This window comes from Strongylocentrotus purpuratus, unplaced genomic scaffold (genome assembly GCF_000002235.5).
Source record: "Strongylocentrotus purpuratus isolate Spur 01 unplaced genomic scaffold, Spur_5.0 spur5_scaffold_3, whole genome shotgun sequence".
In the NCBI taxonomy this organism is placed as follows: Eukaryota; Metazoa; Echinodermata; class Echinoidea; order Camarodonta; family Strongylocentrotidae; genus Strongylocentrotus; species Strongylocentrotus purpuratus.
Genome location: NW_022145609.1, coordinates 3,488,103 through 3,510,490, shown reverse-complemented (window position 1 = coordinate 3,510,490; position 22,388 = coordinate 3,488,103).

Sequence of the window (22,388 nt, the reverse complement as noted above, 5' to 3'; positions counted from 1 at the left end):
ACGATTCGTTGTACCGTTCTCGACTCTCAATCCTCTTTCTTCCTACGTCCTCTTTCTTTCTTTTTTTTTTTTTTTTTGGGGGGGGGGGGGGGCCGCCGACTTTTGTTGGGCGACCGCCCCCACCGCCCCACTGGCTACCCGCCTAAGTGCAGTATGATCCTACTTCCACATTGTTTTCCTTACTACATTTGCCCTTAGAATAGAAAGAGTATGCCTCTGTTATTGTGAAAAGAAATAGATCATACTATCATGTAGACGTTCAAAAAAGAAAATAACATAAATAGTAACTGATTTTTTTTTTAAGGAGTCAAATGAGACGTGAGACGAATGGTTCCCCGCCCATTTCTAGCTTGTCTAACACACTCCCGTATCCCCCTAAAAAACCTTCCATAGATACACACATACATTTTCAATTGAACATAGTGTTCAACAACACGATGAGCCCTAATTTGTTTATTTTTTTTTGGCCGGGGGGGGGGGGAACGTGCCCCCTGTGCCCCCCTGGATCCGTCCCTGTTAATATTGATAAAATGTTTAATTTGTCTTAATCAAGGCAAACAATTATATACATATTTTTGTATGCAAGAGAGAGAGAGAGAGAAAGAGAGGGAATAAGAGAATATTTTAACAAAGAAATATCGTGTACAACTATAAATTGCATCCTTTTCAAATGATTCAATTCGTTGCCAATATTCAGAATCTGAATATGTATGATGAATCCGCTCAATACACCAACGCTGTTAACCGCATCCATTACTCCAACCATAGACCATACGCCCATACAGTATGTTGATCAAATATGGAAAGTTACCAAATGAAATTCGAAAATCAAATATACCATGCACTGAGAGGCTTCAGTTAAAATCAAAAAATTTCTGTGACTGGCTGAGCACTACTTTCCGAAGGACCAGTCGCTGAAGATCTTTAAATGTACAGGTGCCTCGTAAAGAGTTTCCCCCTTGACGTTTCATTAAATTATAAGAGAAAAAGACGATTCGTTGTACCGTTCTCGACTCTCAATCCTCTTTCTTCCTACGTCCTCTTTCTTTCTTATTTTTTTTTTTTATTTTTTTTTTATTTATTTTTTTTGGGGGGGGGGGGGGCCGCCGACTTTTGTTGGGCGACCGCCCCCACCGCCCCACTGGCTACCCGCCTAAGTGCAGTATGATCCTACTTCCACATTGTTTTCCTTACTACATTTGCCCTTAGAATAGAAAGAGTATGCCTCTGGTATTGTGAAAAGAAATAGATCATACTATCATGTAGACGTTCAAAAAAGAAAATAACATAAATAGTAACTGATTTTTTTTTTTAAGGAGTCAAATGAGACGTGAGACGAATGGTTCCCCGCCCATTTCTAGCTTGTCTAACACACTCCCGTATCCCCCTAAAAAACCTTCCATAGATTTACCATACATTTTCAATTGAACATAGTGTTCAACAACACGATGAGCACTAATTTGTTAATTTTTTTTTTGGCCGGGGGGGGGGGAACGTGCCCCCTGTGCCCCCTTGGATCCGTCCCTGTTAGTATTGATAAAATGTTAAATTTGTCTTAATCAAGGCAAATAAATATGTTTATATTTTTGTATGCAAGAGAGAGAGAGAGAAAGAGAGGGAATGAGAGAATATTTTAACAAAGAAATATCGTGTACAACTATGAATTGCATCCTTTTCAAATGATTCAATTCGTTGCCAATATTCAGAATCTGAATATGTATGATGAATCCACTCAATACACCAACGCTGTTAACCGCATCCATTGCTCCAACCATAGACCATACGCCCATACAGTATGTTGATCAAATATGGAAAGTTACCAAACGAAATTCGAAAATCAAATATACCATGCACTGAGAGGCTTCAGTTAAAATCAAAAATTCTCTGTGACTGGCTGATCACTACTTTCCGAAGGACCAGTCGCCGAAGATCTTTAAATGTACAGGTGCCTCGTAAAGAGTTTCCCCCTTGACGTTTCATTAAATTATAAGAGAAAGAAGACGATTCGTTGTACCGTTCTCGACTCTCAATCCTCTTTCTTCCTACGTCCTCTTTCTTTCTTTCTTTTTTTTTTTTTTTTTTTTTTTTTTTTTTTTTGGGGGGGGGGGGCGGCGACTTTTGTTGGGCGACCGCCCCCACCGCCCCCCCCTGGCTACACGCCTAAGTGCAATATGATCCTACTTTCACATTGTTTTCCTTACTACATTTGCCCTTAGAATAGATACAGTATGCCTCTGTTATTGTGAAAAGAAATAGATCATACTATCATGTAGACGTTCAAAAAGAAAATAACATAAATAGTAACTGATTTTTTTTTTAAAGGAGTCAAATGAGACGTGAGACGTATGGTTCCCCGCCCATTTCTAGCTTGTTTAACACACTCCCCTTTCCCCCTAAAAAACCTTCCATAGATACACACATACATTTTCAATTGAACATAGTGTTCAACAACACAATGAGCACTAATTTGTTTATTTATTTTTTTGGTCGGGGGGGGGGGAACGTGCCCCCTGTGCCCCCCTGGATCCGTCCCTGTTAATATTAATAAAATTTTAGTTTGTCTTAATCAAGGCAAACAATTATATACATATTTTTGTATGCAAGAGAGAGAGAGAGAAAGAGAGGGAATAAGAGAATATTTTAACAAAGAAATATCGTGTACAACTATAAATTGCATCCTTTTCAAATGATTCAATTCGTTGCCAATATTCAGAATCTGAATATGTATGATGAATCCGCTCAATACACCAACTCTGTTAACCGCATCCATTACTCCAACCATAGACCATACGCCCATACAGTATGTTGATCAAATATGGAAAGTTACCAAATGAAATTCGAAAATCAAATATACCATGCACTGAGAGGCTTCAGTTAAAATCAAAAAATTTCTGTGACTGGCTGAGCACTACTTTCCGAAGGACCAGTCGCTGAAGATCTTTAAATGTACAGGTGCCTCGTAAAGAGTTTCCCCCCTTGACGTTTCATTAAATTATAAGAGAAAAAGACGATTCGTTGTACCGTTCTCGACTCTCAATCCTCTTTCTTCCTACGTCCTCTTTCTTTCTTTTTTTTTTTTTTTTTGGGGGGGGGGGGGGGCCGCCGACTTTTGTTGGGCGACCGCCCCCACCGCCCCACTGGCTACCCGCCTAAGTGCAGTATGATCCTACTTCCACATTGTTTTCCTTACTACATTTGCCCTTAGAATAGAAAGAGTATGCCTCTGGTATTGTGAAAAGAAATAGATCATACTATCATGTAGACGTTCAAAAAAGAAAATAACATAAATAGTAACTGATTTTTTTTTTTAAGGAGTCAAATGAGACGTGAGACGAATGGTTCCCCGCCCATTTCTAGCTTGTCTAACACACTCCCGTATCCCCCTAAAAAACCTTCCATAGATACACACATACATTTTCAATTGAACATAGTGTTCAACAACACGATGAGCCCTAATTTGTTTATTTTTTTTTGGCCGGGGGGGGGGGGAACGTGCCCCCTGTGCCCCCTGGATCCGTCCCTGTTAATATTGATAAAATGTTTAATTTGTCTTAATCAAGGCAAACAATTATATACATATTTTTGTATGCAAGAGAGAGAGAGAGAGAAAGAGAGGGAATAAGAGAATATTTTAACAAAGAAATATCGTGTACAACTATAAATTGCATCCTTTTCAAATGATTCAATTCGTTGCCAATATTCAGAATCTGAATATGTATGATGAATCCGCTCAATACACCAACGCTGTTAACCGCATCCATTACTCCAACCATAGACCATACGCCCATACAGTATGTTGATCAAATATGGAAAGTTACCAAATGAAATTCGAAAATCAAATATACCATGCACTGAGAGGCTTCAGTTAAAATCAAAAATTTCTGTGACTGGCTGAGCACTACTTTCCGAAGGACCAGTCGCTGAAGATCTTTAAATGTACAGGTGCCTCGTAAGAGTTTCCCCCTTGACGTTTCATTAAATTATAAGAGAAAAAGACGATTCGTTGTACCGTTCTCGACTCTCAATCCTCTTTCTTCCTACGTCCTCTTTCTTTCTTATTTTTTTTTTTATTTTTTTTTATTTTTTTTTTTTTTTGGGGGGGCCGCCGACTTTTGTTGGGCGACCGCCCCCACCGCCCCACTGGCTACCCGCCTAAGTGCAGTATGATCCTACTTCCACATTGTTTTCCTTACTACATTTGCCCTTAGAATAGAAAGAGTATGCCTCTGGTATTGTGAAAAGAAATAGATCATACTATCATGTAGACGTTCAAAAAAGAAATAACATAAATAGTAACTGATTTTTTTTTTAAGGAGTCAAATGAGACGTGAGACGAATGGTTCCCCGCCCATTTCTAGCTTGTCTAACACACTCCCGTATCCCCCTAAAAAACCTTCCATAGATACACACATACATTTTCAATTGAACATAGTGTTCAACAACACGATGAGCCCTAATTTGTTTATTTTTTTTTGGCCGGGGGGGGGGGGGGAACGTGCCCCCTGTGCCCCCTGGATCCGTCCCTGTTAATATTGATAAAATGTTTAATTTGTCTTAATCAAGGCAAACAATTATATACATATTTTTGTATGCAAGAGAGAGAGAGAAAGAGAGGGAATGAGAGAATATTTTAACAAAGAAATATCGTGTACAACTATGAATTGCATCCTTTTCAAATGATTCAATTCGTTGCCAATATTCAGAATCTGAATATGTATGATGAATCCACTTAATACACCAACTCTGTTAACCGCATCCATTGCTCCAACCATAGACCATACGCCCATACAGTATGTTGATCATATATGGAAAGTTACCAAATGAAATTCGAAAATCAAATATACCATGCACTGAGAGGCTTCAGTTAAAATCAAAAATTCTCTGTGACTGGCTGAGCACTACTTTCCGAAGGACCAGTCGCCGAAGATCTTTAAATGTACAAGTGCCTCGTAAAGAGTTTCCCCCTTGACGTTTCATTAAATTATAAGAGAAAAAAGACGATTCGTTGTACCGTTCCCGACTCTCAATCCTCTTTCTTCCTACGTCCTCTTTCTTTCTTAATTTTTTTTTTTTTTTTGGGGGGGGGGGGGCCGCCGACTTTTGTTGGGCGACCGCCCCCACCGCCCCCCCCCCCCCTGGCTACACGCCTAAGTGCAGTATGATCCTACTTCCACATTGTTTTCCTTACTACATTTGCCCTTATAATAGATACAGTATGCCTCTGTTATTGTGAAAAGAAATAGATCATACTATCATGTAGACGTTCAAAAAGAAAATAACATAAATAGTAACTGATTTTTTTTTTAAGGAGTTAAATGAGACGTGAGACGTATGGTTCCCCGCCCATTTCTAGCTTGTCTAACACACTCCCGTATCCCCCTAAAAAACCTTCCATAGATACACACATACATTTTCAATTGAACATAGTGTTCAACAACACGATGAGCACTAATTTGTTTTTTTATTTTTGGCCGGGGGGGGACCGTGCCCCCTGTGCCCCCTGGATCCGTCCCTGTTAACAGTGGCGGATCCAGGGGGGGGGCCAGGGGCCCGGCCCCCCCCTTGAGAAAAAAATCATGTAAAATCACGTGATTTTTACCTTTTTTTTGGTTGGGCCCCCCCCCCCCCCCTGGCGCTCAAGGGGGGGGGGTTGCAAATTGAAATTTTTTTGAGGATAAAAAAAAAAATGTGCTCACCACCCCCCCCCCCCCCCCCCCCCCCCCCCCCCCCCCCCCCCCCCCCCCCACTGAGCGAATTTTTGGCCGGCGCGTTTTTCAAATTTTCGGGAGCAAAAAAAAAAAAAGTTGGGCCCCCTCCCCTAAGAAGTCCTGGATCCGCGCCTGCCTGTTAATATTGATAAAATGTTTAATTTGTCTTAATCAAGGCAAACAATTATATACATATTTTTGTATGCAAGAGAGAGAGAGAAAGAGAGGGAATGAGAGAATATTTTAACAAAGAAATATCGTGTACAACTATAAATTGCATCCTTTTCAAATGATTCAATTCGTTGCCAATATTCAGAATCTGAATATGTATGATGAATCCACTCAATACACCAACTCTGTTAACCGCATCCATTGCTCCAACCATAGACCATACGCCCATACAGTATGTTGATCAAATATGGAAAGTTACCAAATGAAATTCGAAAATCAAATATACCATGCACTGAGAGGCTTCAGTTAAAATCAAAAATTCTCTGTGACTGGCTGAGCACTACTTTCCGAAGGACCAGTCGCCGAAGATCTTTAAATGTACAGGTACCTCGTAAAGAGTTTCCCCCTTGACGTTTCATTAAATTATAAGAGAAAAAAGACGATTCGTTGTACCGTTCTTGACTCTCAATCCTCTTTCTTCCTACGTCCTCTTTCTTTCTTAATTTTTTTTTTTTTTTTTTTTTGGGGGGGGGGGGGCCGCCGACTTTTGTTGGGCGACCGCCCCCACCGCCCCCCTGGCTACACGCCCAAGTGCAGTATGATCCTACTTCCACATTGTTTCCTTATTACATTTGCCCCTAGAATAGATACAGTATGCCTCTGTTATTGTGAAAAGAAATAGATCATACTATCATGTAGTCGTTCAAAAAAGAAAACATAAATAGTAACTGATTTTTATTTTAAAGGAGTCAAATGAGACGTGAGACGTATGGTTCCCCGCCCATCTCTAGCTTGTCTTACACACTCCCGTATCTTCCTAAATAAACCTTCCATAGACACACAAACATTTTCAATTGAACATAGTGTTCAACAACAGGCTGGTGAATAAAACTTTCTAAAATTCAAAGAAATATGACTTCAAAACACGTTGTTTGATTATTTTGTGTCCAAACTTTAAAACATCGTCAATGCCATCAATCTGGCTTCTCCTTTTTTTATTTGCTTTCCTGTCTGTGTATTAACTGCAAACCGAGGAAGCGAACTACAAGGAGGATTCAACAACAACGATATAAGAGACTAGGCTCTTCAATGGACACTTACAGATTTAGTTATTTCCCCAGGACACTTAAGGACTGGGACGAGCTACCTCAGATCATCGTCGAACTGCCTTCTTTGGAGCAATTCAAGGTGGCTCTTGAAACAATTTAGTTCCATTTTCAGGAACTGTACCGCATAGAGCTGTATATAACAACTCTATGCTTTACCCTCATCAAGATGCTGAGCATAGAAGTAGAAGTGCAAATAGATTTCGTATTGTTCGAAAGATTGAGTAGAAATCGAAGCCTGCCGTTCGTAACCGACAAGTCATCGCATTCACGTAAAATTAAACGAATCAATCAACATCAAAGAATTGATTTTTCATCGCTCTATAATGAGTTATTTCACATTTGAACATACCAACATTCGTTTCCATCACGAATGAACATTTAGTAGGTAGCTTAAATGTTCGTTTTGATTAATTTCCTCATTTCTTTCTCCCTGTTTAATACTGATAAAATGTTTAATTTGTCTTAATCAAGGCACAAAGTTATATTCATGGTCAGGTGACCTCTTACGGCATCTGGTGAACCTTGACCCACTTGAGTAATTTGGCACTGTCAACAATCATGTAGAGGTTACCCAAACTGAGCAGGTCTTTAAAAATCCCTTTAATTCATTTTCTCAGTGAATATGTGTATAATTATATACTATTATGATCGACACATTTTATAGGGATAACATATAAGTGTGTACTAAGATAAGAAAGTTATATTTGGTACATTTCATTAGAATTTTAAATCTACAGTCATTAGATTCCAGAAAAAACTCGATGTCACATTTAAATCATTACTCTTGTAAAATGTAATAATTATCCGATTTGTTTATACATGTGTATCAATATCAATAAATTAGATCGAAGCACAAGTTATGTATGAACTTTTACATATTGACCTTAATTTAACACCTAGTATAATTATATAGTAAAACTCACTTCTCTGCTACTATGTAATCCGGGACATTATTTTAAGAAAACAAAACCAAACCAAATGCTTTATCATGATAATCATGCTTTTTGTGGTCCATCAAGATCTTTGACCACTGACCTTTGACCTTACGAGCCGAAAATGAATTTCATCTCCTTGCGATAATGCATACAAAATAAAAGTTCAAGTTTACAGTTCAAATGAATCATTACAAATTGTGATCACATTAATACTGTAACAAAGGGTAAAAACAAATTAAAGAACACATTGAACATAAATAAAAATTGAGAAAGCATTTTGGACATTATTTTTCCCAAAAGAATGATCCAGATTTTGTTTGTAATTTTTTTCATTCATTGTGAACAAGGAAAATGTGACTGCGTCTCCTATATGCCTCCTTCCTAAATTCAGTCTAGGAAATGAATGAAAATATTCATGATATATAACAAAAAGTCTATAACCCAATTTCAACAGACTATGATCTTGACCTACTAGCCCCAACATTTAATCGGATCATCTTTTTATAGTAAAACTGTCACCGTGTTCAAACCTAAAATTTCAGAAATAAACCTCTGTGACTTTTGACCTACTTACCTTAAATCTAATGAGACTGTCACAGTACATATTGCTCCGGTTGTCTCATTTTCGCTCGCTGGACCATTGCCAGCACAAACGTAGCTAGTTCGACGTCACTATCAAACTAGAATGTTCCACTATGTTGCAGGGCCATTGGGCAGTGGCGGATCCACTCATGTAAAAACACGTGATTTTTACCTTTTTTTTTTTTTTTTTTTTTTGGGGGGGGGGGGGGGAGGGGGGGTTCCAATTTTTAAATTTTCGTGGACCAAAAAAAAATGTATAAAAGTGCTCACTTACGAGCCAAAAATGAATTTCATCTCCTTGCGATTGGGCAGTGGCGGATCCACTCATGTAAAAACACGTGATTTTTACCTTTTTTGGGGGGGTTCCATTTTTTAAATTTTCGTGGACCAAAAAAAATTAAAAAAGTGCTCACTACCCCCCCCCCCTTACAATCGCGTGGCAAATTGCGTCCACAGTTCGACTTGTTGCACATGTGTAATATAGGCAATGGCGAGCTGGCGACCTTTTTTGATCAAATTACGGTGGGTGAACTTTCAAAAGTCAATGGGACATGAGGATTCCAATGAAAGAGCAAGTGTCAACGTACGTCGGGGTGGATGTACTTTTCGTTTAAGATTTTGTTGGGTAAAAGTCCATAGGCTAACATGTTAGGCTGCTGGACTCTGACGATAGGGGGCGTTATCCAATGAGACTATTCGGAGCCATATGATTCTTATGTTGATACATACACTTTAAAAAATCAAGTGCTAATTTTAGCACCTCAAGATTTGGAGGCAGCACCTGTAAGGGCACGCATAGGGACTGCCCACATTGTGGTAAAGTATCACTTGTACACGTGCTATAATTCAACACCAGTCCAAGTGCTACTTTAAACACTTTAAGTGTAAGCCTTTTTACACTTCTGGTGCTATTAGACGCATGCAGCTCGCAAAAACCACACTACTAGTGCATTAAATAACCCGTTTTAGAGCCCCCGAAACGGCACTACTAGTGCTAACACTTTTGCACCCAATATGGTGCTAAAGAACACACACAAACAGCATGCACAAAATCGCACCTGTAGTGCTGAAAACTCACCCTTCTTTTAAACAGCCCTAACATTATTTTCAGCCTACTTTAAGCACCTAAAACATACCCCTCAAGCCCGCCCCCCCCCCCCACTCAGTGTTATTTAGGGTACGCATATGCGTGTTCCAACCGACCCCCCCCCCCCTTTCAGCAAAATTCCGGTGTGTAAAGTCAATACGGCTCGACCTTTTTCTTTTGTATACGAGCCTTTTTCAGCACCCCCCCCCCCCCTTTCAGCAAAAGTCCGGTGTGTAAAGTCAATACGGGTCGACCTTTTTCTTTTGTTACGAAAAGGACATTTTGGCAACACGCATGGGGTCCGTCCGTTCTCGGAGTGGGGGGGGGGGGGGGGCGGGCCCTCAAGACGCCACAGTTTTTTACTGTTATGCTGAGATTGCACATTTCTATGTCAATTACACGCAGTGGTAGTATTGCTGCCATGTAGAATGTTGGAAATGGTATTATCATGCACAAGCAGAATTATTAGTCAATGACAAAAATACCTTCTCAGATCCCCGCTCTTGTATAGCCTAGTGGCGACCTACCTCATTTGAATTTCAAATTACTTTGAATTTCTTTTGTGTGAAGCACTGCCTTAGCACCTGGAATATGCACACACATTCAATACACTTTCTTTGTACATAGTACACAATCTCCTTCCACCTTACATTCTACAAAAAGATGAATACCTTCTCAGATCCCTGCTCTTTTATAATCGAGTGGCGACCTATCTCATTTTAATTTTAAATTACTTTAAATTTCTTTTGTGTGAAGCACTGCCTTATTAGCATCTGGAACGCTAGTGCGCCTGCGTACGGAGCTCCATCACTACCGGTGTTTCTGCAAGTGCTAAAACAGGCAGGGTCACACTTCGGGTGCAATTTCTCGAATAGCACGTGTTTCCAGCACTCATTTTTCTGCTCGTCATCGCTTCCCAAACGCTGCATGCACCCAAAGGGCTACACTTGGCACGTGTGGTGCAAATTTGTACCCAGCACCCGTGATTTAGCACTTCATTTTTTAGAGTGTACTATCACCAAGTTCGAGGCTAATACCTCTAGTGGTTCTTTAGATATCGCAATATCAAGGCTAAAACGTGTAATTTCAAAAATTGACCTCTGTGACCTTTGACCCAAGTATCCAAAATCTTATAATAATCTTTTCACACTGGTTTTGCTTAACCCTGTACTTTGCCCCGTACTATCCTTAACCCCGGAATAACTTTTTGGCTTTTCACACACGCTGTTTTTAGTCCCGTACTAGCGCCTATTCTGGAATAAGAAAATTCACGTTGTTCTCTCTGAAATTTGTTAGCCCCGGACTAGTGAATATTATGATTGGACAGTGGGCTCCTTACTTCGCATCTGGCCAGCTGCGATACGCTCCATTGCGTAGTACCGGACTATTTTTTCGTTTCTGTTCTCATTCATTTGCTTGGCACCGCAATTGCGGTGTTAGCAGGAGTTAGCACCACAATTGCGGGGTTAGCCCTGCTATTTTGCAGGACCAGCTGACCCCGTACTATAGGGGGGCTAGCCCACTTAAGTAAATACGAGTCTGAACAGAAAGTGGAATAAGCTTAACCCTGGACTATAGGTGGGACTAAGACCCCCCCCCCCCCCTTAACCCCACCTATAGTAAGCAAAATTTAGCCAGTGTGAAAACAGTATCAGATAATCTTCCTATGTTAATACATGCCATCAACAAGGTTGAGCCTCATATCTCTAGGGGTTCTTGAGATATCGCAATAACAGGCTAATAGTTCGAACTTCATAAGTTGACCTCAGTGACCTTTGACCTAGTTACTCCATAATGAAATTTTTATATGGTCTGCATCATTGCCATTGAAAATCTTTTTTCGCAGAATATTTTCAAATTTTGTTCACAATCGCCCACAAAGTTCATTCACCCCATGTTATGGACCAGTCTATGATTTTAATGTACAGTGACCTTTGGCCTCTAACCTTTGAACTACCTTTTCATATTCATATGGTTGTTCTAAAAATTATAAGATTACAGAAGCACTCATGGGTGTCGATCCGTAACTGATACCTATTCATCAGGGGGGGATGATCTATTCATTCATCCCCCCTGATGAATAGGTATTACGTAAGTATCGACACCCATGGAAGCACTCGTTCTCTAACCTGGTTGTAAATGTCGACCAGTGTGAGATGATCACCGCCCGGAGTGAAGAAGTTTACCCTAGCATTATCGGCATGGACTATCTTATCTTTTGGTAGGTAGAAGACGGAATTGTTGCCGACAGCATAGCGGTGATGCCGAGAATCTCTTCTGAACACTTGTACCTGAATAAACTGGGGGTAATAATGGGGGGGGGGGGGGGGGAGGGCTGAGATAGAACTTAAGGAGGGAGAGCGAGAGAGCTTGACAGAAATAGAAAAGATAGAAAAATGTATTTTTGTATCTTTTTTTTCCTTCTTTTTCTGAGTCTTAAATCAGAAAATTTAACAGCTAGGCAGCCAAGGGAATAAATGCCTCAAAATCCTAATTACAATTAAGTCTTCTTTTACCTTGACCTCTTAAGTAACAGGCGTAATTAGTGTTGACACCATCAACATGCATGCTTCACCTCCACTTACACACGCCCTCGATCATGCCCAGTGGTGGATTGGGAAGGGGAAGGGGGGCACAACTAATCCATGCACGGTATGCACCCTTTCTTTAATCCCCTTTTGGCATACCTCAAGTATGTGAATGACATCAAAATTGCCCTTTTAATTGGGCAATTTTTTTAAACTGCCCCCTCTTTTTTTACAAATGCCTGGATCCATCGCTGTTTATAGCCCCCGCACACATACACACACACGCACACACACACACACCAGCACACACACACACACACGCACACACGCACACACACACAAGATCATAACCCGCACGAGTCTACAAGGTGTGAGAAAACTCTGATTCACGAAAAGAATGCAAGGGTGAAAGTAAAAGCGAAAAAATGGACACTCTCACATGGCTTCCATGGATGCCGTCTTTGTTCTCTTTTTGCCTTCTTCTTACTCCTTGACCGTTCGCGCATATTTTTTTTTACAAAACTGTTTAGCCATATATAGTTCATGTGCAAGCACGTATACCCAGGGAAGGGAAGGTAATAGAAAAGGGAAAACAAAAAAATACATAAGGAGAGTGCAGAGGATATGGAGAAAGAAAGACAAAGAAATACATAAGAAATACATAACGGAAGGGCTTTTAGGCACTAAATTACGCATCTAGGGACCCGCCTTAGGCCCCTTGGTTGAGTCTAGAGGGCAGAGCCCCCGAAAACTCAAGTACTTTTGGCATTTAATTACGGCCAGATGAGCAAACAGGGGCCCGCCTTAGGGCCCTTGGTGGGTTCTAGGTGTAAAGCCATCGGGAGTTCATGGAAAAATACTGCCATTTTAGCAATACTTGTAAATCACTGGTATCAAATTAAAAATAACCCATGTTTAAATTGTATTGGGGATGGGGTTACTGCCCCTCCCCCCCCCCATCAGTACGCCAGTGAAAGAGGCGGAGGTGACGGAAGGGACTACCCCCATTAAGCTGTATGATAAGTCTTATATGTAAACCCCTCACAGGTTTTTGAAGTTTTGTTGTGTTACAAAATTACATTCTTTAGCAAAACTACAGCTTAAAAACAAGCAATATACTTTTTCACGCTTCACTTTTACTTTGCCGATATCTAGTGTGCAGTCCGAAGGGTTGTAAATATTTACTAGGTAAATTTTAGTAAGTACTGAGCAGGAAGGGACTTCTTAAAAGAGCAAGCTGAATATTCATTTTTGGAACACTGATCTATTTCTATAACTTTTAATCTTTTACAGTGTAAACTGTACATACGTGATACCAACAGAATACATATTTTCTACAATATTTACTTGTATATTTTTAGGATATTATGCGAAGGAGCGTAGCGACCGAGCGAGAAGATTTTAGCATTTATATTAGTCTAAACGCTGTACTCTTGGGCCCACCAGAGGCTTAAAGCGTGTTGCAGTCTTTAGTCAGTATTTGCTAAACATTTTGTTGGTGTGCACTTTTTCAAATTATCCACGGGGGACGATCCCCCTCAGAAAATTGAGGGAAGACGTGTACCCCGTCCTTCCCCCGGGATCGCCGCCCCTGACTCGCACATTTCGCTTTCAATTGCAGAACGCTCTAGCTGTGTCCAAGAGAATAAATTCTCGGAATGTGGGGCATCTCGCAAAAGACATGGGGAAAAATGTGTCGTGTGAAAAGCCAGGGAAGGACACAGACACAAAGGCCCGATTTCACAAAGGCCCGAATTCACAAAGGAGGTTTGTAGACAAACCTATGTTTATGTGCGTCATAAATATATGACGCGTTTCAGACAAAGGTTTGTCTAAACCTTGGTCTGAAACGCATCGAAACGCGTCATAATTATGAAGCACATAAACCTAGATTTGTCGACAAACCTCCTTTGTAAATTCGGGCCAAAACCTCCATGGGTGCGATGTGACCTGTGTGGACGTTGGCTCCACCTATTTTGTGTTTTGCTCAAAAAACTATCCACAAAAAAGGACTCATGATGTATGCCCCTTTTGTGAAGCGACCTATCAATATTAATGTTCACATATCAGTTCCTTTTTGGATTGCCCTCCTCCCGTCCCCTCCCCCAAGAAAAAATATTATCACATTGTTACATGTGTGCACAATATATATTGATGTGTCAACCTTACGAAAGTGGTGTTTTGATTATTGACCTCCTTTAAATTTATATTTATATGGAAGACTTAAGAAGACAACTGTTTACAGTCCAACTAAGGGTGTAGAGCATGCCGTGTAGACTGAAATGTGCAATGTTGATCAATTTCTGAATTCTTTGTTTAAAAAACTTGCTTGCTGTCAATAGTGTATACATTTTTTTTTTTTATACATTTCAAATGTCTAGTCCGGTTAAAAATAGCACGTAATGATTTCATTATTTGACACGCACTTCACATTGATTTATCTTATCGATAAGCGAAACGATTTGCTTTAGTATCATGTAACAAATATAACAGTAATGACAAGTATGGTTTTCCTGAAAATTGCATTATACAATGTATATTCATCGTTATGGAAAATGTTGTATAATATACAACAATGGGCATTAACATTTTCCAGACCAATGATTTAATTACGTTAAATATTGAAGCTGTTGCCCTTTGTATATACATGAACTTGAAATAATAAGTAGCCTTGAAAGTGTCGCAATAAATCATGTGTGAGTGAGCTTGAAGTTTAATGGTGTAGGTTTGTTTGATACTGTATAGCCTTTACTCTGTTTTAAATGAGATATATCTCCAATCAAATCAAATCAAACTGAGTGATGTTATCGTACAATACAACTAAACAATATCAATCTTCTGTTCTCCTAAATAAGCCTGGGAAACTTGAAAATTGCATTACAATGTGAATTCATTGTCAGTGAAAATGTAATACAATACACAACAATGGGCAAATAATTGTTTCCAGACCAATGATTTAAGTAAGAAGAACTTACATTTTATATTGAAACTGTTGCCGTTGTATATACATCAGGCGCGGATCCAGGATTTCTTAGGGGGGGGGGGGGGGGGGGGGGGGCAAAATTTGAAATTATGCGAGCCAAATATTGGTTCGTAATGGTGACCAGCAGTGACGTAATTGGGGGTGGGTAGGTGCAGGGAGGGGCGAGTTTCCCCCTCCCTCCTCCGCGAGACGCGGAAGCTTTGACATTTCAATAAATTAGAAATAAATAAAAGAAGACGATTTGTTGTACCGTTCCCAAAAAATAATCCTCGTCTGAATTTAGTTTTCCCCCTCCCGCACTTAGCGGAAGCTTACGTTTCATTAAATCATTAGAGAAAGAAGACGATTTGTTGTGTCGTTATCCCCTTTTTTTCTTTTCTTCTTCCTCTCTTTTTCTTCCTTGTATCTCCTCTTTTCCTTTTTTCTTTCCCTTTCCTTGCTTCTCTTTTATTTTTTGATTGGGGGGGGGGGGGGGGGGCAACAGCCTGGGAGGCAAGTCCTTTTGCCCCCCCCCCCCCCGATCTACGTCTTCCCTCTTTTCTTTTCTTCTTCATCTTCTTTTTTCCCTTTCTCTCCTCTTTCCCTTTCCCTTCTTTTCTTCTCTCTCTCTCCTTTTTTTTTTTTTTTTTTTTTTTGCGGAGGGGGGGGGGGGGGGAGGGGCCAAAGCCCGCTTGCCCCCCCCCCCCCCCACCCTGGATCCGCGCCTGGCAGTTCGTACGGTTTCGAGAGTGGTCCCTGACCAAGTCGCTCTGTCGAATAAAATAAGCCGATGTGACGCGTTAGTGGTACGGAAAAAATAATGTAGCTTGGCAAATACTGGTAACGCCATCTCGCCGTACAGTTGTCCAAAAGAAGACGTAGATGGCATCTACGTCTCCTTTGGACAACTGTACGTAAACGAATTGATTAAGTCTGCTGTAGACACGTTATCTCCTAATCAATCGAATTATGAGAGTCAAGTATATAATGCTTTTATTATCTCAATGTCATTACGGTGATAGATTTCAACGTATACCAACATAGGAAAGAAGAGAGGTAAAACCCCAAAACTCGGACCGGATTTCCTCAATAATTCAGGCAGGATATGCTTTACCTCGCAAATCGAAAGCAAAAATCCTACAAGAAATTATGTGGGTGTACATTACAGCAGGGGCGGATCCAGCGAGAGGGGGGGGGGGGGGGGGGGGGGGGGGGGGAGCAATTTGTGACACAACAATAGGAAAGGAAATAAGTAGAGAATACAATCATGACAATATAGACAATATGTCATAAGTAATTAATGTCTTCAAGTGTACCTTTGTTTGCATCTGGCTCGAGTTTAGCTCGAGTATTTGCCGAGTGGTACTGGATGATTAACATGGGCAAAATGTATCTATTACATGATCGCATTATCTCTTATTCATTCTAGTTATAATGTTTTCTGACTGTTTTCAAGACAATTTCATGTTTGTCGATCATAGTTCTATGTAGCTTGATGTCTCGTGGTAATCTTTAGGGAAAAGCAAACTAAGCAACGATTGTTAAATTTTAGCGACAATCATCCGCCATTGCTGCTATTTAAGGTAAAAACCTTTAATTTAAAAAGTAACAGAAACAATGCACATGATCTGGTAGTTAAAATCAACACACTCGATATAAAACGAGTCATTTCTACCAAATTGTTAGGTATTGTAATTGATGAAGACTTATCTTGGAATAGCCAAATTCTTGCGTTAACTAATAAGACTTCAAAAGGTGTTGGTATCATTAGCAAACTACGTTATCTCTTACCTAAAGAAATTCTTATTCTACTGTATAATACATGTGTCTTGCCTCATCTTAGTTATGGAAATATTGTTTGGGGAATTACATATCCACCAAAGTTAGATAAATTTTTAAAATTAAAAAAGAGAGTAGTTAGATGCTGTACTTTATCTGATTTCCATGCACATTCTAAACCTTTATTTCTCAAACTGAAAGTACTTGATATATTTTGTATTTTGTATTTATTAACATTTATTTCCTCCTCAACAGCACAATATAAAACACAATGTATATATACATGATATATGTAACAATTATTTCAACATAGAGTATACAGTAATTAATTCAGATACGGAAGGAGGCGAAAACCCGGAAAGCGTAGCTTGAGTTGGGAACGCCCATAATAAATTAACACAGTTACCGAAAGAACATTATAGATATTATTATGAAAATTACATTGTATATAACAGAACGTTGATAGGAAAGAAAAAATAGTGAAAGGAAGAGAGGAGAGAATTAAGTATAGGAAGGCATGTTCACTTATAAAGAGAAAGTTACATCAATTGGGCTGTACATGTGTCTGCGATTACATCATAAAGATAACGAAGTACAATTGTAAAACAGACAGAGGGTACATTATCATTACAAACAAGCAAAATATATATCAGCTTAATAAGTATTTAATAGGCTGAATGCTCTTTAAATATGTTTACACATCACTGCCTGAAAATCTGCAAGTGCTATTAACTCTTAACAATGAAATCCATAGCTATAACACTCGTCATAGGGAGAAATTTCATATATTCAAATGTACAACAAACTTTGTGTCCTTTTCTTTTAAACATACTGCACCTCTTGTCTGGAATGCACTCCCTCAGGAAATATGTCAAACTAGAAATTTTAATGGATTAAAAGGAAACTCAAATCTTATTTATTAGCGAGTACATAACCCCTGTATACTATTTTATGTGATACAAAGAATTTCATTTTTTTTGTTTTTTTATTTGTTCCTTCTTCACTTATATATATATATATATATTTGTTTCGTTTTGTATTGTTTTGTTATTGTCCAGTAAATTATTTATGTACATAGTTATCTATTGCAAAAATATTCTAATTCAAACCTTTGGCACAGCCTCGACAAGTTCAAATGTATTTGAACTTTTGCAGTGACCCAAATTCCATTTGATTTCTTTACCTTTAAATGTACTGATCAGTGACCTTCTGATGTTTGTATAACTTGTATTTTTTTTCTTACACTTGTGTTATCTTTTATATACATATATGTGTTTTATTGAATGGAATGAATAAATCTTGAAATCTTGTAAATCTTTTGACTTTAACGAATTCTTAAAATGACGTTAATATTAGTATACATTCAAACTGTTTGTTTTTTATTTTTTAAAATCATACTTCAACTTCTGGTGCACTTGGCAGAGACTCACATTCTCTTTTTCCTGTTTTGAATGAAAACATACCTCAAGACTGTACCATTCTCCTTTCTTTCTACTTTTTTTTTTACTCTGTCCTTCTCTACCCCTCTCCTCCGTCTGTCGTATATTCTCTGATCAACTTTTCTTTCTTTCTTCTTCTTCCTCCTTTTCCTCTTCAAGTTCCGTCTCTCTCTCTCTCTCTCTCTCTCTTTATCCCTTTTTGTAACCTTTGATGACACAGATGTGTTTTAACGTTTTTTTAATATTTGTAATATATTTAGATTTTGATGTAATATTTGAGTTTCATTTTGTTTCATTAAAATGCATGATTTATGGTCGTACGTTTTAGTCATTCATATTTTGATCGTTGATTGTGTTGTACATTGACTTTGTAAATTGAACAATCTAAGCTTCCCAGCTGCATGGTCTTTTATTGCAATACACCGAATCGAATCAAATCAAATTAAATTTAATACCTCTATGGCATGCAGTTATAACAAGTTTCAGGACTCATGACAAATTCGTTTGACAATAATGATTGCGCTTGGTTGAGTCCACTGCTCGCAGTCATTAGCTGAGAGCGAAAGAACTGAACATTCTCACCATTAACGACGAATTATCATTATTCTTATTCTTATTTCTTTCACCGCCTTTACAAGGCTATTTGAATGGGGAGAAAATCAAATGGAACAGTTTCAATTGTTGTTAAACAATTTCAGTGGATTCCGCTGAGAAAGTTGACATTTTCTTGACTAACGACCTTGCATTATTATTCTTATTTGTTCATCGTCTCTACAATGCTATTAATTTGAACAATATTTGATGACAATAAACGGCAGTCCCATATTGAATTTGAACCCGGGCTATGCTCCCCCCCCCTCCCCCCCCCCCCCCCCCCCCCCCCCCTCTCTCTCTCTCTTGTCATTACCTATCTTTTCCCTCGTCGTTTACTTCCTTCTTACCACGGAGTATGTAATGTGTATGTGTATGCCTCAACAGTGGCGTAGTGAGCAAAAACTTTTTTTTTGGGGGGGGGGGGAAGGGGGGGGGGGAAGGGGGGGGGGGACTGACAAAAAAAAAATCCGCATCACCCCACTCTTATATACAGGCCCCGCTGAACGTGTTTCAAAGTGGGATCTAGGGGCAAAGCACCGGCGGGGGTCAAGGGGCGGAGCCCCCGAAGCTCAAGGGGTATGGGCATCAGTGGCGGATCCAGAAATTTCTTACGGGGGGGGGGGCACAAAATGGCATGGAGTGAAATATAAACGATATAGCGACAGAGCGAGGCTTTAGCGGCGAGGGAGCGGAGCGACCAAGCGGGGGTGAGTAGGAAGCATTTGTAATTTTAGAACCACATTAGACGCATTTTCAGGCACTTCCTGGAGTAAAATGACGTAAAATTGCTTTCTCCTACCCCCTCCAAGAGTAGTGATCTTTTGCAATTTGAGAACCACATTATTTTGGCACATCAGTGTCCACCGGCACTTCCTGGAAAAAACGAGGCTTTCTGATTGGTTAGAAAATAGAAGTTAGAAAAAAGTGATTTGTCACGTCGTGAGACGTTGTATATGCTTCGTTGCTGCACAATGCACAAAGACGGTGGACCGGTACTTCACCAGTAGTACTTTCAAAAATTATCTCGAGTGTATAAACTGTGTTGTTATCAGGGGCGTCGGTAGACCTTTTTTTTGTTGGGCGAGGGGTCGGGGGGGGGGGGGGGTGTAGAGGCCACCGATTACCGACAAAACGAGCCACCAATTACCGACAAATATATTACTGCCAATGTCCCAATGTCTACGAAATGTTTACGGAAGCTTTGACGTTTCATTTAATTATTAGAGAAAGAAGACGATTCATTGTACCGTTCTCGACTCTTAATGCATGTCTGAATTCAGTCCCCCCCCCCCCCCTCCCGCGCGAAGCGCGAGAGCTTTGACGTTTCAATAAATCATTACTCTTAAACCTTGTCTGAACTAATTTTCGCCCATCCCGCGCGAAGCGCGGAACCTTTCACGTTTCATTAAATTATTAGGGAAAGAAGATGATTCGTTGTATCATGTCCTTGTCCGAATTCAGTTGTACTTGGGTATCTCGGAGAATTGCACGGCCGACCGCTGGCCTTGACCTATATACGGATAAGTGAGTGCCTTGGGTCCACTTCTAATTCGTATTTTTAGCCCTCCTTTCTTCCCTTATCCCTTCTCCATTCCCTTTCCCCTTTTTTAAGAGGGGGGGGGGGGCTGCCGGGCCCGTCCGCCCCCCCCGTCCATCCGCGCCTGCATTACAGAGAGAGGAAAAGATAAAGGGAGCGAAGGCGAAGAGAGAGAGAGAGAGAGAGAGAGAGAGAGAGAGAGAGAGAGAGGGGGAGAGTCCTATAACGAGAAAAATCGTTTCAATCTATGTGATTTCAGGAAGTGTTTGTTTCTTTGTTTAACCTGACTGCCGAAGAAAGCGTATTTTGGTTGATTGGTAGTAAGCAACCAACCAAAGGATCGGCTGTTGCGTAGGTCCTCTCCGAGAGACTAATTGGTATAGGAGCATTAATGCCTTACTGAAGGGCACTATAGCGCTTCGACCCGGTTTCGAACCTGAGACCTCCCGGTCACGAAACTACTACCCTATACCACTAAGCCATCGCGCTCTCTCTATCAAGACAAAGAACACCAAACAGTATCTTAGAAATTAAGTACATTATATTGTTTCTCATGATTTATTATTAATATAACCATACGTGATTTTCACAGGTGATGATGATGGAACGGCATTGCGATTTCATGGGGAAAGATTTATGATTACTAGAATATATTTTGACAAAGATGAAGAAGACAGGAATTACAGCGAGCCAACATGAATAACTTCAGAAAAATATCAACGTCAACATCGGAAATGATGTCAGATTAGGCCCGACTGAGAAATTATGTACCACTGACTTTATATCATGCAATTTTTCAGAAAGATATTATAAACAGCCAGGTGGAAGAACAACGGGTATAAAGGCATACATAAATTACACACACACTGCGGGCTGTAGCTTTTTTTATGATGATAACAAATCACAAGATTCGCATATCACAGGAACTAGATACTTGGTAAAACAAACACAGGAAAGGGTACTTTCTATATAATAACAGCAATAGAAACTGTATACCCGTTTTATGTTTCTCCTGGCCGTTTGGAATATCTTTCTGAAAAATGTCATTTTCGAGTCTATGTTCTCTCTTGCCCGCTCTCTGCATATCTTCTTCTCATCTCGCTCTCTCTCTTTCGTTCTTGCACTTCCTTGTCCTTCTCTCATTCCCTTTCTCTATTTACTTTTTCATGTGTAAGCTGTATTTTGTGCCAAACACCTATAGTTGGGTTGTATTGTATTTTCCCCGGCCCTCGATTTTTAGAGGGTAAATTAGTAACTTATAATATTCTTGTTTAATTGTAGGGATTGTTAACTTTTCATTATTTTTTTCCCAACTCATTTAAAAACGAAGTTATTACTTGTATTTATTGCCAATTTAGGGGTTTATAATTTTATATTATTGTATTTTTTTTTACTTGTATTTGTATTTTATGTGGTTTTAGGGAGTAAATAAATTGAATTTAAAAGTTGAATTAAGGTAATAAACATTGCCTTCTTGTATGTTGGAATCATAAATTTCGTTTGGTATGAAGATAGCTTAATAAGTTATAATAATTACATATGTATTGAAAAAAAACCAAAAGGTTGTTATCAAATTGATTGGAACAAACCCATCAGCTGAAGGGCTGAACCACGACTCCACGATTAAAGGTCAATGCTCATCGATAAACATACATTCTCGTAGCGCGAACCTATTGAAAAGAGATTTAATTAATGAGTTACCCAGTGAGTTACTAATCATTTCATTGCCGATTCTCCTTCATTTAAAGTTAAGGCCGAACAATCAGAAAGATACTGTGTATACGTATTTCTAAAAATGGGAATCAACGAATATTAGGGCCTATATTACGGATTCAAAAACACATTTATGCTACGTAGTGCACGATTATCATTGTACACTATATAAAATACATCACCTTCTCATGCACTGTGTACACCAAAATCTTCTCACACTACTAACCCGGACAGTCCCTATTTG